Here is a 16,433-nt window from a genome sequence, read left to right as displayed (position 1 = left end):
TCGTCAGTGGTGGCCCATGCATTTTAAGTCTAGGCCTTCAGTGTCATTCATGCCATTGAGAAAACACAGTTTTGCAATGAATAAGACACTGAATGCCATATCAAACATTATGTGGCAGTCAACTAATAATACCAATTTACATTTTAAAAACACGTCCACACACGAAAGCCAGAACCAAGGAGGTCTAATACCAAGAAAAAGCTCTCTAATAACATTGCCAATGTAAATGTTGCTTGCAATAAATTTTGTTGTAAGGTTACCAGGTTACTTTTCAAAACTTGATCCGACAATGAATGCTCCAGCATCCTAATTTACACTTCTAAAACTCCTGATGGTGCTATAACAATGAAAAAAGCACCTTTTCAAAACAATTTGCTTGAAGTGAAAACCAGTCCTCCTTTCCTGTTTAATTAATCAATCGCAGGATCATGCAGAACATCTCAGGTTTTTTAATCCATAAGGATCTCTTTCTCAGCTGTGATGAGGCAGTGATCACAGCCATCTCCTCAGCAAGATCTCATGCTCTTCACTTTCAAATGATGTACATCAATTAGAGCGTGATTGCATCATTCAAGGCCAGCTAGAAGGCCTGGACTGGGACATATCCTAAAGACCACACCCACCAAGAACAAATAAATCCATCTGATTGACTGATGAATCTGACTTTAGATGCCCATTCATTTGCACAGATGAAGGATTCTACAGAAATTCTGAAGGCCTAACGGGGTGGAGCTCAGATTCACGTGGTGCTTCGGATAAGGAGCATGCAATTTGTGAAACATCCGACACGCTTTACTTATAAGCATCGAGGGATTAATTCTGATTGGATAAACTTTTAGTTTTTTGCTATTCATTTGTAGATGAATTAGGAGTGGAAAGCGAAAAGTGTGAATAAGAATGAATGAATGAAAAAAATATTTATTTATTAGGCATGCTATGTCAGCATGCTGCTATCGCCACTACATTACATTTGAATGATTTGACACTCTATTCCAAAACCTAGCGAGATACTATTTCAAGGTATCATAGTTGTGCTCCTGACTGCAAAGTACCAAAAATACATTAAAACTGGATTGTTTTAGCTTTTATTTGTGGATGCTATGTATTTTTTTTAATGCTTATTAAAGTATTGCTTTGTTAGCTTAGCAACATGCTAACGTCAATCTCTTTTCGAATTGATTGCAAGTCCTGTTTCCTGTGCACGTCACATGAGGAGCACTATTTGCGTGCCATGTGGAATTGCTTCTTTTGAATAATAGTCCAAATCGGTCACTTATGAGGTTCTATATTTCAGGTTTTCGATTTTACCTTAGAAGGCAGGCGCCTATGTAGGCAGTAGACAACAAGGTGTTTCACTTGGTTTTGGAACAGTTTGGAACACAAAACGAAAGTGTTTAGCCCACAAGCATATTACTGTGTCCTCTTTTACTTTTTATTTTTCTGCCGACTACAGTACCTTCTCATATTTGCTCTGAATTTCTGCTTTGAAAATGACATTTTTTAATAGGTTATAATATCTGAAGCATTACCCTCAATGCTCTCTAGTTGAAAGGCTCTGCTCTGCTTTAAACTTGTCTTCCACCAGATAATGGAGCTCTCATCTGTAGACTGTCTCAGATTAAACACTCTGATCCATTAGCTGATGTGACAGGAAAGTGAGTGGCGGTGTGTGTGTGTGTGTGTGTGTGTGTGTGTGTGTGTGTGTGTGTGTGTGTGTGTGTGTGTGTGTGTGTGTGTGTGTTTGAGTGAGTGATTGATAGACAAGAGACAGCCGGAGGGACAGATGGCAAGAAGTACTGATCAGAATAGTGGGTTCTACAATCTACCCAACTTCATCACTCTTTTATCAATACTAAAACGCATCCACGCCCTTTCTGAAATCAATGTCTGTCCATAAACATACATGTTAAGGACAATAATCATTGGTTTAAAGGTTAAGTATGTAATTTCTGCACCACTAGCCACACCAAATGGAACTGCAATTTGTTAGTTTAAATGGCTCCACTGGGCTGACATAACAATATTGACCACGTTTACATGCACTTAAGAAAATGGTTTATTCCAGAATTTTTGCAGAAAGCGCATTATGAAACATCATTTAAACGAGAACAATGTTTTCCTTAGCCACTTAAGGGATTAAGAGAAACACCCAGGTTTCTCCCAGAGAATGTGGCTTAATGTGGTCATATAAACACATAAGCAGAGTTTTAAACAGGTTTTTGAGGAGTGCGGGAAACAGACAGGAGAACGAACGTCATAGGATGGAGCCCAACTACAAGTCAACAAAGCAGAAAGAATTAAACATTTCTGTGAATACAATGTGAAAAGCAGATACACTATATAATCTGTACCCATTTATACACACCAATGTAAAATATACTGTATAGACTGTGCTTTATGTCTGCGTATATCCGCTTGTACATTGGGGGAATACCGGAATTTTATGTAAGGGGAAAACCCCACTATTGCAGAGCAATTCTGCTGCAGGTCGTGATTTAGAGGTTTAAGGAAACAACAACAACTCTGGAATATCTGGAAATAAAGCAAAGCAACAGAGAAAAAAATTGCAAAGTCTTCCTCTGATGCCATGTTCTTTACATAAGCATTGCGGTAAATTGCATTGACTGAGCTGCATGTATACAGGAGTAAAGATTACACCACTTATACAGTGCATGTAAACTGGAACAATGCTTTCTCGCAATAACCCACTTTAATTAATTTAATAATTTGTAATTAATTAATAATAATTAAATTTTTAATTTAATAAGATGCTTTCTGTTGTCCATATAAATATAGTCACTGAGTTTGGGGCGGGACTATCTGTTTTCACCGACCAATGGCAGAGGGGGTAAATGTTCGGAAAACCTGTCTTGAAACAGTGTTCTTTTTGCATTTTCATTTGGTGCTGCCAGTGACAACACACTTCACCTTTAAAGACAGCAATGTCGATATTGGTTGGGAGATACAGATGAGACACGTGAAAGAGGCCATCTGAATGAAACTGGAACAGCCACTTCTGAGCAGGGGCACATGTCCAGATGCTCCAGATAAAAATTTGGGGCTTTAAAAAAAGGTTTTGTTTTTCATGTAACAGCAGTTCATGCTGACCTGTGGTCAGTTTTGTCTATAAAAACTTAATAAATAAGATGATAAGAGTGATAGAGCTGATTTTAGGTGCAATTAATCTAGATCACATAATGCTTAATCTAGATCACATCATACATACAAAACTTGGGGCTGAATTTGGGTCTGCTTTAGGTCATATCCACTTTACTACAATTTTAATGACAAACAAAAAAACAGTCCTAATCATCACTCTTAATCCCAAAGTTTACTTTGATCTGATGCTTATGCTGAGTGTCCGTGAACTGGAAGCATGATGCAAATTTCCTCAGTCAGCACAGACAATATGGTAAAAGTCTGCAGATTTCACCTGTCCTTGTTTTGTCTGGAGTCTTAATAAGTTAATTATATTGTTGGCACAGAAATGACACATTTTACCTTTAAGAATGTCATTAAATGCATGAAGATAAAGATTTGTCTTTTAGCAGTACAGATGTTCTTTAGCTATACTGATACACTAATGTTCTTATTAATATGGAACACATCCTCATAACTCACATCTTCTCACATTTATGAGACACTGACATGTGCCTTCATAAATAGATGTTTGCAAACAGAGATTTACTATCTGGTTTAATGGAGTGGTTGATATCTAGCTGTCAATTACCTGGTAATCTAACATGATGTGATGATCATGAATAAGACAAGGATGAGTCCAGATTAATCAGCATTTAGTAGTTTGAGGGTGGGTGTGTGGATGTTTGTGAGGGTCAGTTTGCAAGGATGCATGAGGAATCTGGACGGGTGCAGCTGTCTCTTTTGTTCACTGATGGCCTTAGCATCTAGTTGCCTCACCGGGTGGCCAGTGGCTGGGAGTGTGTGTATGTGTGTGTTTGTGTTTGTGTTGGGGGTGTTATGAATGGCTGGTGAGGAGTGACAATAAAGGCATGAGATCCTGAGTCAAGACTGTCATTAATTTGTAGAAACAAGCAGATTTATGAGCTCTCATTATGTGTAACTTCTGCTTATCTGTATATAAAAAACATTAGAAACCAGATCTCTATTGTCTCTCAAAATTAGTTGGTGGTCAATCGCAGCATTCTGCGGTCAAATATATTGTTGTAATATTTTTTCCACTAATGACCGACTAATTGCATATTCATCCCTTCGCTTAATTTGTTTTAACTGTTTAGTCTGTCAAATTGTAAAAAATAAAATAAAATAAAAATGTATGTAACATTTTGTTACACAAATGCAGTGCATTTACCAAGCCTCCATTATGTTTACATACAGAGTGAAGTCGAGGTAATGGGCAAAAATCTACATGTGCCAATCGGTTTATGCTTTTTTTATGATTAAGGAAAACAAAGGCGTTTAAATGCATGTTGTAAACTTAAGCATAATCAGTGTAAGACTTTGCTTGTTTCTTTGAGAAAGATGGATTTGATGGGAGATGAATTGATGCTCATAAAAATGTTTTCATATGAGCTGTACAGACAGATGTCACTTTGCATCTGTTTGTCAGCCAGTTTGTCTTTTCTTGAAGGAATAGTTTTTTTCCTCTGGTTTTTCTCTTGTAGACAGCGAGAATTAAGTGTTTTTGTGTCCGTCTGCACATTTCTCTCTCATTGTTGTCCTGTAATAATGGGGCACAAAAGGCTGTGCCCTTTGTTCATTCTGCTTTTTCCTCATTTTGCGCTCATCTTTTCACATTACCGACACCTTCAATGTAACAGATGCCAGTGGAAGAGCATCTCCCTCCCTCAGTGTTTTCACATTTCGTTCTCAGTTCCTGTCTTCATCTTCATCTATCAGTCTATTTAAGCCTCCCTGTGGTTAGTCAGCCCCTGCTTGCCCTCTCTCGCTCCCCTCCTCTTTCCTGCATCCCCGCAACCCCCCTCTCGCTCCTTCCATCCCTCCATTTGTTTTTTCTGCTCAGTAGCAGACAGCAGGATTGCAGCCGTGGACAGGTTGCGGCTGCGTTTTCTCGCCAGTGAGAAAAAACGGATTACCATTTTGGGAGGTTAGGCTGCAGCAAGGCAAGTCCATCTTATTTTTCTCTTGTTGTCTTCTCTTCTCGAGGTTCCTCCTGAGATGCAGGGAATGGATTAGAGGGTTAGTGCATGATGTATGGGGCTCAGTGCATGTAGTGGATTGCTCATATATAGGCTAAAGGGTTGGATGGGAGGTGGGGTTGTTGTGGGGGTGGGGTCGGGTTGTAGCGGGGTTGAGTCAGGGAAAGAAAATGCCAAAAGAGAGCCAAGATCAAACCCCTCAGTCACATTTCGTTCAGAGGGACAGATGGCTCCTGGTTGTGGAACTTTCTCATCAATATGATTTATTTTCAAGCCATTGTCTGGAATCCCCTAGGGGCACAGACTTCATTTTTCCTCTGTGAGCGTGTGTGTGTGTGTGTGTGTGTGTGTACATATAAATGAGTGTGTATGTGATGGAATGATGATGTGGCAGAGGTTGTACGGTGCACGGGTGGGCCATCACCCTTGATGTAATGAGCAATGATCAACTCACCACCTGAACAAAAGCACCCAGCGTCAAAGCAGTGCGGTAAAATTCAATTTGTCACTGCCCTTCGCACCACAGAGCTCTCAAATGCTGTCTTAGACAGGTTACTGCCCAGTCATATGCTGTCTTCTTGTGGTAGACATCACAAACATTGTTGCTAGGTAGATCTCTGCCTCTTAGAGTGTATTTATGCTCCTTTTGTGACCTGTAGATTTAACATTTTCAGTGAAAAATCTGTTTTTGACCAAAAAAAGCAATCAGACAAATGTAGTTTGAAATTTACATAATTTATTTTTACCTCATTGTGTTAACTTGGCATTTCCCTCATTCACAATCAAACCGTGTAGTCTGTGTGAGCTAGCTAATTAGCATTTAGCATGTGTGCTAGTCTGTCTGCAGACAAGCAATATGTTTCAACCGCAGGCTCGGAGACAGCGTAGATCTGAAGAACGCCCCGGTTGCTAGTCAGCTGCGATTAGCAGACAGAAGAGAGATAATACCTGCAGGGAGCCAAAGGCTCCCAGTAGGGAGGGTGAACATTTGGGCAATTTTTAGTATTGTCAATCTTGTTTCATTTTCTTTCGTCTAGATTTTTTTGTTTTTGACAAATGTCACATGGTAATCCAAAATATTTGAAAAACATTGGATAAGGATTTCTCTGTTTGGGATTGTCTTGAGTTTCCAGGCTCCATTTTGATATGTCTGCTCAAGCTGAATATCACTGAGCAAGCATATGTGGGCGGCATACAGAGAAATTAAACTAAATCTGGAAATGTTCTGAATTAAATCCCATTGCACGTTTTCTTTGGCTAACACCTTGTTCCGCATAGAAACGTCTTGCAAGTTGGCTCCAACATTTGGCTGTTCTTGGGCTGAAATACCCATTTACTTGCAGCGTTTCTAAATTGGAAAGCATTTTGTGAATTCATTTGCAAGTCAAAAGCACCTTCACAAAGTGTTGATCACCATGAGAGTGGACAAACTAGAGATGAGCATCAGGCATGTCCAGGGGGCACCACTCTAGAAAGGCAAATTTAAAAAGAGGTTTAGGGAACAAAAGGAAAAGAATGCTTCTTCAAATACCACTCCATTCATGTCATCCATTAGAACAAGAAAGACTGGGACTAGAGGATCTGCAGCATGTTGCTTCCATACTGGTTTCAGACCAGTTTTTTGATGTTCATCACAACTTCAGTTTAGGATTACTTTTGAAATAATAAAAGTATCTTCAAAAATGAAGTTATCGCTCCTCCACATGGAATGACATCTACACATTATTTCCTTCCTAATCAAAATCATTATGAGACATACTGTGCATTAATTTCTACATTAATTTACCCTTCACCAAATGGCTCTGAGACCATTTGGTACCGAGGCCTTTACCTCTGAGTTTTATAAAAAACATTGATTCTCCTGTTCTTCAATGGTTAAAGGTTAATGTTATGTAAAATAATTTTGTCCCGAGGTTAGCTTAATTCCAGATCACAGCTCCATGGTGCTGAGAAGATGATTCACGCTGTTCTCCACCCTGAAATAGAAGACTACAAGACGCACTCTGTTCCTGTCATTAACTCTGGCCTCATTTTCTCAGTGTTTCATCTGGACATTACTGTTTGTTGTTTTGTCACTGTAATCATCAACTTGGAGTTTAAGAGAAGGAGAGAGATTAGCTTAAAGTATGGAAATTGTTTGATGAACAAGGGAGGTAATTTCGTTGAGTGTCTATGAGTGGTCACAATGCCAACAAATTCAAATATTGTTTAGTTCAATTTGACTTCAGGTACACATGCATGTTTTAAAGCTTGAATAAAAGACAGGAAACGATATGTGAAAACCAACCTTGTCTCATAGAATCACATTATTATATGGTAAATGGTAAAAGGTCTGCCTTTATATAGCGCCTTTTTAACCTTAATGGTTAGCAAAGCGCTTTACACCGTGTCCCACTCACCCATACACACACACACACACACACACACACACACACACACACACACACACACACACACACACACACACACACACACACTAATGACGGCAAGGCGCTAGCCTGCCATTGGTAGCAACTTGGGGTTCAGTGTCTTGCCCAAGGATACTTCGGCATGTTAAGTCATGTGGGCCAGGAATCGAACCGCCAACCCTGCGATTAGTAGCTGACCTGCTCGACCACTTGAGCCACACTATTATATCCACATTTTTAATAAATGATGTTTACATATTGTACTGTACTTATTGCTACAGTTTCCTGGTGAAATAAGCAAAAATGGCTCTTTCACGCTAATCACGAGTAAAATGTCAATGCTATGACATAAAAAATCTTTTACTATAGTGTATGACTGGTGATACATTTTAACATTTGCATTACCTAACCAACTGCATTTTGCAAGCTTATTTGAGCACAATTAAGTTGCTAAGTAGGACCGGAGTACGAGTCCAGAAGAGCAAGCGAGTCGACACCTGAGCCAAAATTGTCATAGAAACTCAACAAAATTAAGTGGTTGCTTCAGCAAATTCTCTTTTATCTATTACTTTTAGGACACTAGAGCATTATCCTTAAGAACCTCATCTGTTTTTGGAAAACTCTGCAATGTCATTTTGCAAAAATGTCGCAACACATAATTTTCATGAGACCAGGCTAGTGAAAATTGGTCTAGGCTGATGACACATTTATACTTGGTTTAGCCTAAAACAATATGAAATGGAAGTTATAAAATTTCAACATTGTCAGTTCATAACTTCCATATAACTATGTATTGTGACGTTTCCCAAGTGGAACTGAATATTTAACAGGTAATAATTTAGGGCAGGAATTTGATTGTATAATGAATCATGTCATTCTATTTTTTATGTTTCTTGGTCTGCTATGGTTTTAAAGGAATATTCCAGGTTACAAGTTAAGCTCAATCGACAGCATTGTGGCATAATATTGATTACCACAAAAAAATATATTTTGACTCGTCCGTCATTTTCTTAAAATAAAATGAAGCAAAAATCGAGGTCACAGTAGCTGCGTTTCCACTTCGAAAAGTTCACACTTATGATTAGATCAGATCCCTGTACTGTGCGATCAAATTGGTGTGTGTGTAATCTGCACTCGCGCTGCTGTTTACTAGGAGAGAGGGGCTGAAGCGGTTGTAATAGACCTTTTTCACACTCCAAGTTTTGGAACGCAGAAGTAAACGATTGCAGGGTAAACATTGACAGCGGTGAATGGGAGATCACAGCAAATATTATTTTCAGACCAAAAGAAAAATCCACTATTACGTTTGAATGACTTTCCAGAAGAGGACAAAAATAGAGAGCGGTGGATTAAGACAGTCAGATGGGAGAAGATGCCAAATTTACTGTCACTCTCTCAGTAGCTGTAAAAGAAACCCCCTCGCAGCTGTGGTAATTCGTTTTCTTTTTTTTTTTACTAATTCCAGGGTAATATAACTAAAAAAATAATGTTATAAACTTACACGTAATATTAAACAAACTATATCATATGAAAAGGTTTACTGGAAATGTGTCATCGCAGTCTGTGAAAAAGGTCTATAATGAAACGATCAAAGCCATTTGAACTGGCCGTTTTGATGCGCCAAAGATTATATATATATATTTCTTAGGTCAAACTAAGAATGTATTAGGTAACAAGTTGGGCCAGTTGACCCTTCTCCCAATTCATCAATCAGTTATTTTGACTAGTTAATGTCTAGTTTCAAAGAACCACCTTTGCTGTGACAATCTGTTAAGAATTAACACCCTATCATGATACTTTAGCTGCTATAGTATTTTAAGACATTATTATGCTATCGTGACAACCCTAGTTACAGTCTGTTTGTTGTCAATGCTATTTATCTTGCTTGCTAGTCTTTGGCACCAGGGCAGCAAGTTAAGGGTGGGTTTTAGGGCAACGCTGTGGGGTTATTGGCCCAATAGTGGGAACGCAGATCGATTTTGGTCTCGCTGCTAATGGTGCGATAACTTTCCACAGAAAAAGTTAATAATTGATTTTATCACACCAAAATCATGTTAACATGCTTATTGTTTATGTTTTGTGGCTATACTTATAAAATACTTAATATTTTAATGTTTACAGATTAGCCAAATTCACATCCATTTAAGTGCCTCACCCAGAATGTAGCTTTTTTTTTTAAATAAAAAGGATGGACGAGGCAAAAATAATTTTTGTGGTAATCAATATTATGCCACATATGCTGTCGATTGAGTTTAGCTTGTATTGAACCCCGAATATTCCTTTAATGTTGAAACCTATTAAATGGAGGGAAATATGGAGGCATGACAGTGGCCAAAGTGTGGTCACTCACATCCACAGAAACCTTCAACCCCCACCCTTGCCTTACGCCCCAGTTGCCTGCTGGAGTTAAACAAAAGTATTGTATGCAAGCACATGGCTGGCCTAACCAGCCCGATTTTATCTGCTAAATCTCATTCGGTTTCTAGTCCCCATCCTAGACCACCATTTGATTGCCTTAGTCACATAGAATACGTGTGTGTGCTTGTCTGAGTGATAAAGAGTGAGTCCTCTGCTAACGTCTTGCTTGCAGGGGAATCATGTGTGGAGAGAGCAGGGTGTAGCGAGAGAGAGAGAGAGAGAGAGAGAGAGAGAGAGAGAGAGAGAGAGGGAGAGAGGGAGGTGGGCGGGCGGGAGGTGGATGAGTGTGATCCTGAAGACGTTTAGCTCAGATGGTGTTTGGTGTGCGAGCCCCTCACATTGGTTGAGCTTCAACGCTGGGCTGGGCAACTGCTTTACCGAGAACAATATCAGGAGAGAGAGAGAGCGAGAGGGAGGGAGGGATGACAGACTGGGCACCGCTAGCTGAGATATAAGCATCTAATGCTCACAAGAAGAGGATTGTGATTTCTGCCTTTTTTTCCACTGGGTTGCGTCTTTTTCGGTATGATTGTTGCTGGATTTTTTTTGGAGGAGGTTGCAAATGCAAGGTTCTCAGCTAAGGTAAATAAAAAAAAATTGACTTGATTTCACCTGGTATCGTTGGCTTCCGGGGTCTGGCAGTGGGGGTGGGGAATAAGGGGATGGAAAGAGAGTGACAGAAAGATGGAAGGAGGCAACAGTGCAGGTAATGCATCAGAACGTGCGACCAATGCAAATCCGTGTGAGCAGATGTGATTTGTTGAGGATGGAAAAATGATGCACGAATGTGACAGTCTGTGTTTGCCATGTCGTGTGCGGGAGCGTGTACGTGCTTGCTTGGTTGAGCGAGAGTTGCTTAGCTATGGAGGTTGCATTAAGCATTGGTCACTTGATGTGTTGGAGGCCATTTGGAATTGAACAGTGTGGCTGTATTTATGTCTCTGTCTCTCTCTCCCAGCACCCCCTCCACATCCACCCCGATCTGGCATCCACACCAGCTTCATGTCTATCTCTCTGCTGCAACCGCTGTCTCTATCCGTATCTGTCTCTGAATGGCTTCCCTTTCTTTTACTTTTTTTCTTCTTCATGTATGCTCAAAAATAATGCACATATTTGAAGGGAAAAAGCAGTGTTTTAGCATAGACGCTAGGTAAATGAGTTTTCAGTCTCTGATTCATTCTGACAGGCCAGTGTTTTGTGACTCCTTATGCTTTTGTGTGTTTCTCCATTAGTGATTCTTAAGCAGGGGGTATTTAAAGGGATAGCTTACCCCAAAAAAGACATTTCTGTAATTATTTAGTCACACTCATGTTGTTCCAAACCTGTATAACAATATATCTTATAGGAATATTCTGGGTTCAATACAAGTTATGCTCAGTCAACAGCATGTGTGCTATAATATTGATTACCACAAAAAAATATTTTGACTTGCCCCTCCTTTTCTTTAAAAAAATATAATATCTTAGTTATATTGAGGCACTTACAATGGAAGTGAATTGTGGACCAATTTTGAATGTTAAAATACTCACTTTTTCAAACGTATAGCCACAAGATGTAAACAGTATGTGTTATCATGATTTTAGTGTGACAAAATCACCTACTTACCTTTTCTGTATAAAGATATTGCCAATTTTACAACTTTGTAGCCATGATGATATGTCAGCAAACCCTTACAAACTCTCAAAAGACCTTACAAATTGTGTTTTAAACAACTTTACAGCTCAAATTTAGTTTTAGAGTTTTAACAGAAAAATATTTGTAAGTGCTTTTATAAAATTAGAAGATAAGGAGTGATGAGTTGAAATTAATTTTTGTGATAATCAACATTATGCCACAAAAGCTGCGGTTAAGCTTAACTTGTTTTTAACCTGGAATATTCCGAAGTGGAAAACAAAAGGAGAATCTAGTTAGAATGACAGCCTCAGACAGTCACAATTTAATTTGATTGCATCTTTGTTTTTCATACAACAAAAGTAGATTGTGACTGAGGCTTCTGCCTTACATCTCCTTTTGTATTTCGAAGAGGATAGAAAGTCAAACAGTTTCGGAACAATATGAGGTTGACGAAATAAAGATGTAATTTTAATTTTTGGGTGAACCTTTTTTAAGGAATCTTTGAACAGTTTCTAGGTACTTGTCTTGGTACATGTTTTTTTTCAGTTAATCTTTTTAGGAAATATATGATCTGAAAAGTTACATATTTTCAGTTTGGTGTTGAAATTCGGTTTGGTGTATTTTTGGACTGCCAATGGATTGTTAAGAATGAAGATACTGTTCTGTAAAAATGAGAGAAAGAAAACTTTCCAGGCCTGATGTTTTAGCCTCTTTGGAGTCCACCAAATCAAATCTACTCTGTTCATCAATTGATCTGTGTTTTAGGCCAAGCATTTGAAGAATTTATGCATTTCATTTGTGTGTATATTTATGTTTGAATGTCTTTTTTATAAGTTAATATGGAACTGGAGGTTTTGGGGATATGCTTTCAGAAACCAGCTCCATTTTGCTAATGGGAAAATGTGGGGTGGAAAATGCTAGAATTGGGGATCTGTGTTGTGGATTAACCCTTTGCTGGGACAGATGGTTCTCTCTCCCACTGAGCCGCAAGGGCTGGCTGTCAACATCAACATGGGCGCACATCCCCAAGCCTTTTCCGATCACAAGTCTTCTCTTTCTCAGTTCCAGATCTCCCAAATGCAGGGAACATGAGATGCCAAGTCTCTCTCACTCTCTCTGTCTCTTTCTCTCTTAAACCTTCTGCTTTTCTTTGTAAATCGGTCTGGCTTAAAATTGGTTGTGGAAGCACTGCCATCTTTTAAAATGACACTATTTTGCAGGTGAGGTTGCATGTATATTAGGGCTGGGTAAAAATATTGATGCATTGCGATATCGATTCTTAAATCCCAAGATCAATCTTTTATTATATATGCACAACCCTCTCCTACAATGAGAGGCAATCACATCGCATTTGCGCTATGTGAAAATGTCAATCATTAGCCACTAACTGGTAAATGTTTTTAGATTTCACTCACCAGTGATTGTGTAGTATACCGGGGAAGACATTCAAAACTGAGATCATTTCACTGTGTGTTGAGAGTAAATGTTTGGTTTGACTTATTCAAATGAGTGTCCAAATCCGAGATCCTCGCAATACATTTGTCATTGAATAATGCCTCTTTTAATACCCTTTCTGTTCTTTATAGTTATAAAGTTTAATTGTAATCATGTATAATACGGATGAGGTGAAAAAGTCACACTTGTTTGTATGTGCTCATTTACTGATGCTCTTTACAGAACAGCCGGGTTTCTTAAAGATACGGTACCGATTTTTAACATGTGTATCAAGCAATGATGTATACTGACTCTTCAAATGACTCTCTTGAACCCGAAAATAACTGATGGTTTGAAATCAGGATTCAGGTTAGCAGTTTGAATCAGATTCACTTTCTGAGCGATTTAGCCGTTAGTGTCCTCGCATCAGGGAGTGCAGTAATTTCAAAATAAGTGTCCCAAGTTTATATCGGTGTTCTATATAATTAAGTCCCTTTTTGTGTACCACATTTTTTCTCAATCTGTTTTGGAATTTCTTTCAATTTGCGCACATGTAGTCTCTGTGTCTGCACCATCCGGTATCTGTAAAAAAACACTAAGAAACAAAATCTATTTTATATATATATATATATATATATATATATATATATATATATATACACAGGTGAAACTCGAAAAATTAGAATATCGTGCAAAAGTTCATTAATTTCAGTAATTCAACTTAAAAGGTGAAACTAATATATTATATAGACTCATTACAAGCAAAGTAAGATATTTCAAGCCTTTATTTGATATAATTTTGATGATTATGGCTTACAGCTTATGAAAACCCCAAATTCAGAATCTCAGAAAATTAGAATATTGTGAAAAGGTTCAGTATTTTAGGCTCAAAGTGTCACACTCTAATCAGCTAAACACCTGCAAAGGGTTCCTGAGCCTTTAAATGGTCTCTCAGTCTGGTTCAGTTGAATTCACAATCATGGGGAAGACTGCTGACCTGACAGTTGTGCAGAAAACCATCATTGACACCCTCCACAAGGAGGGAAAGCCTCAAAAGGTAATTGCAAAAGAAGTTGGATGTTCTCAAAGTGCTGTATCAAAGCACATTAATAGAAAGTTAAGTGGAAGGGAAAAGTGTGGAAGAAAAAGGTGCACAAGCAGCAGGGATGACCGTAGCCTGGAGAGGATTGTCAGGAAAAGGCCATTCAAATGTGTGGGGAGCTTCACAAGGAGTGGACTGAGGCTGGAGTTACTGCATCAAGAGCCACCACACACAAACGGGTCCTGGACATGGGCTTCAAATGTCAAACGTCTTACCTGGGCTAAAGAAAAAAAGAACTGGTCTGTTGCTCAGTGGTCCAAAGTCCTCTTTTCTGATGAGAGCAAATTTTGCATCTCATTTGGAAACCAAGGTCCCAGAGTCTGGAGGAAGAATGGAGAGGCACACAATCCAAGATGCTTGAAGTCCAGTGTGAAGTTTCCACAGTCTGGTTGGTTTGGGGAGCCATGTCATCGGCTGGTGTTGGTCCACTGTGCTTTATTATGTCCAGAGTCAACGCAGCCGTCTACCGGGACATTTTAGAGCACTTCATGCTTCCTTCAGCAGACAAGCTTTATGGAGATGCTGACTTCATTTTCCAGCAGGACTTGGCACCTGCCCACACTGCCAAAAGTACCAAAACCTGGTTCAATGACCATGGTATTACTGTGCTTGATTGGCCAGCAAACTCGCCTGACCTGAACCCCATAGAGAATCTATGGGGCATTGCCAAGAGAAAGATGAGAGACATGAGACCAAACAATGCAGAAGAGCTGAAGGCCGCTATTGAAGCATCTTGGTCTTCCATAACACCTCAGCAGTGCCACAGGCTGATAGCATCCATGCCACGCCACATTGAGGCAGTAATTAATGCAAAAGGGGCCCAAACCAAGTACTGAGTACATATGCATGATTATACTTTTCAGAGGGCCGACATTTCTGTATTTAAAATCCTTTTTTTATTGATTTCATGTAATATTCTAATTTTCTGAGATTCTGAATTTGGGGTGTTCATAAGCTGTAAGCCATAATCATCAAAATTATATCAAATAAAGGCTTGAAATATCTTACTTTGCTTGTAATGAGTCTATATAATATATTAGTTTCACCTTTTAAGTTGAATTACTGAAATTAATGAACATTTGCACGATATTCTAATTTTTCGAGTTTCACCTGTATGTATATATATATATAATAAAGCACCGATTCTCCTAGGTTCACCTGGACACAGTTTTTCTTGGTTGTTGGCAGATAGGATGTTCCAAGTGTCTTGGAGAATTCACCACAGTTCTTCTATCTATTTGACTATCTCAGTTGTTTCTGTTTCTTCATGTAATCCCAGACTGACTCAGTTTTGTTGAGATTCGGGCTCTTTGGGGGGCCATAACATCTGTTGTAGGACTTCTTGTTCTTCTTCAATTCAGTTCTATTTGCAAAGGCATTGTTGAAATCTAAAATTGATATTTCCTGAAACTAAATGCAAAATATATAAAATAAAAATTTTAAGACACATGTTTTTGTGAAAATATAATGCACCTAAGACTTTTGCACAGTACTGTGTGTGTGTGTATATATATATATATATATATGAGTTCAAGCTTTTTACACTTAGGGACTTTTACAGAACATTACACAAGGTACAAACATTCATTGATGCTCAAGACAACACACTATTATATGCATACTTTATGTAATTAACTGTAATGTAGATTCTGAAGGGCAGTACTAAATAAAAATATATATATTTTATCTCTTATGTTTTTAATTCTTATAATAGATTATGAAAGGGGTGTGAACATTTGAGACAAAAGGGAATGTAATATTCTCAACAGTATATACTGTTTATTAAACCTCAGATTTATGGGTTATCAGCTGTCTTCCTTCAGCTTGCTATCTTGTTTCTGAACAGCAATCTAAATCGAGTAATTCTGCGATTTGGCAACAAAAAACAACCATTTGGCTCCTTAATGTTTCCGTTTAGGAGCCAATGGCTCCTACGTCATTTTTTTTTGGTCTGGAGCCCTGTTAAAGCATAATGTGCTTAAAAGACACTGCATTTTGACACAGACATCATTACACTGCAATTTGAATCGGATGTCCCACAAAATTTACCTCCAAAACAAAATTATTTTTATAATCAGTGGGTTTCTAAAAACATGTGCAAGGAGGCAAAAAGAATCATCAGCTTGGGTCTCTGTGATCAGCTGGTGTTCTACAATCTGAACGTATTATTACCATTGCCAGGGCAAACCATTGTAAGTTGTTCAGTTGTTTTGATAAACCGGTAGAGCACTAATCTCTCAATGTTTTGCAAGCAGCACTTAGACAGAAGAGAAGATAAAGGCCCACAAACTCCTCAGCTGTGACAGGACTGTCAATATC

General features: G+C 38.6%; 1 protein-coding gene across 9 annotated transcripts in view; it reads left to right on the top strand.

Annotated features, from left to right (window-relative positions):
• Positions 1 to 16,433, top strand: part of LOC127625912 (membrane-associated guanylate kinase, WW and PDZ domain-containing protein 1-like) — a 200,596-nt gene that overhangs the window by 90,709 nt on the left and 93,454 nt on the right. The window contains exon 1 of one of the 9 annotated variants that reach the window (XM_052101366.1): positions 10,395 to 10,546. The exons of the other annotated variants lie outside the window; for them this stretch is intronic. The gene's annotated coding sequence lies outside the window, so the exon portion shown is untranslated. Of the gene's footprint in view, positions 1 to 10,394; positions 10,547 to 16,433 lie in introns of those variants that run through there. 9 annotated transcript variants of the gene reach the window in all.

This window comes from Xyrauchen texanus, chromosome 32 (genome assembly GCF_025860055.1).
Source record: "Xyrauchen texanus isolate HMW12.3.18 chromosome 32, RBS_HiC_50CHRs, whole genome shotgun sequence".
Classification (NCBI taxonomy): Eukaryota; Metazoa; Chordata; class Actinopteri; order Cypriniformes; family Catostomidae; genus Xyrauchen; species Xyrauchen texanus.
This window is presented reverse-complemented; position numbering and strand designations above follow the sequence as displayed.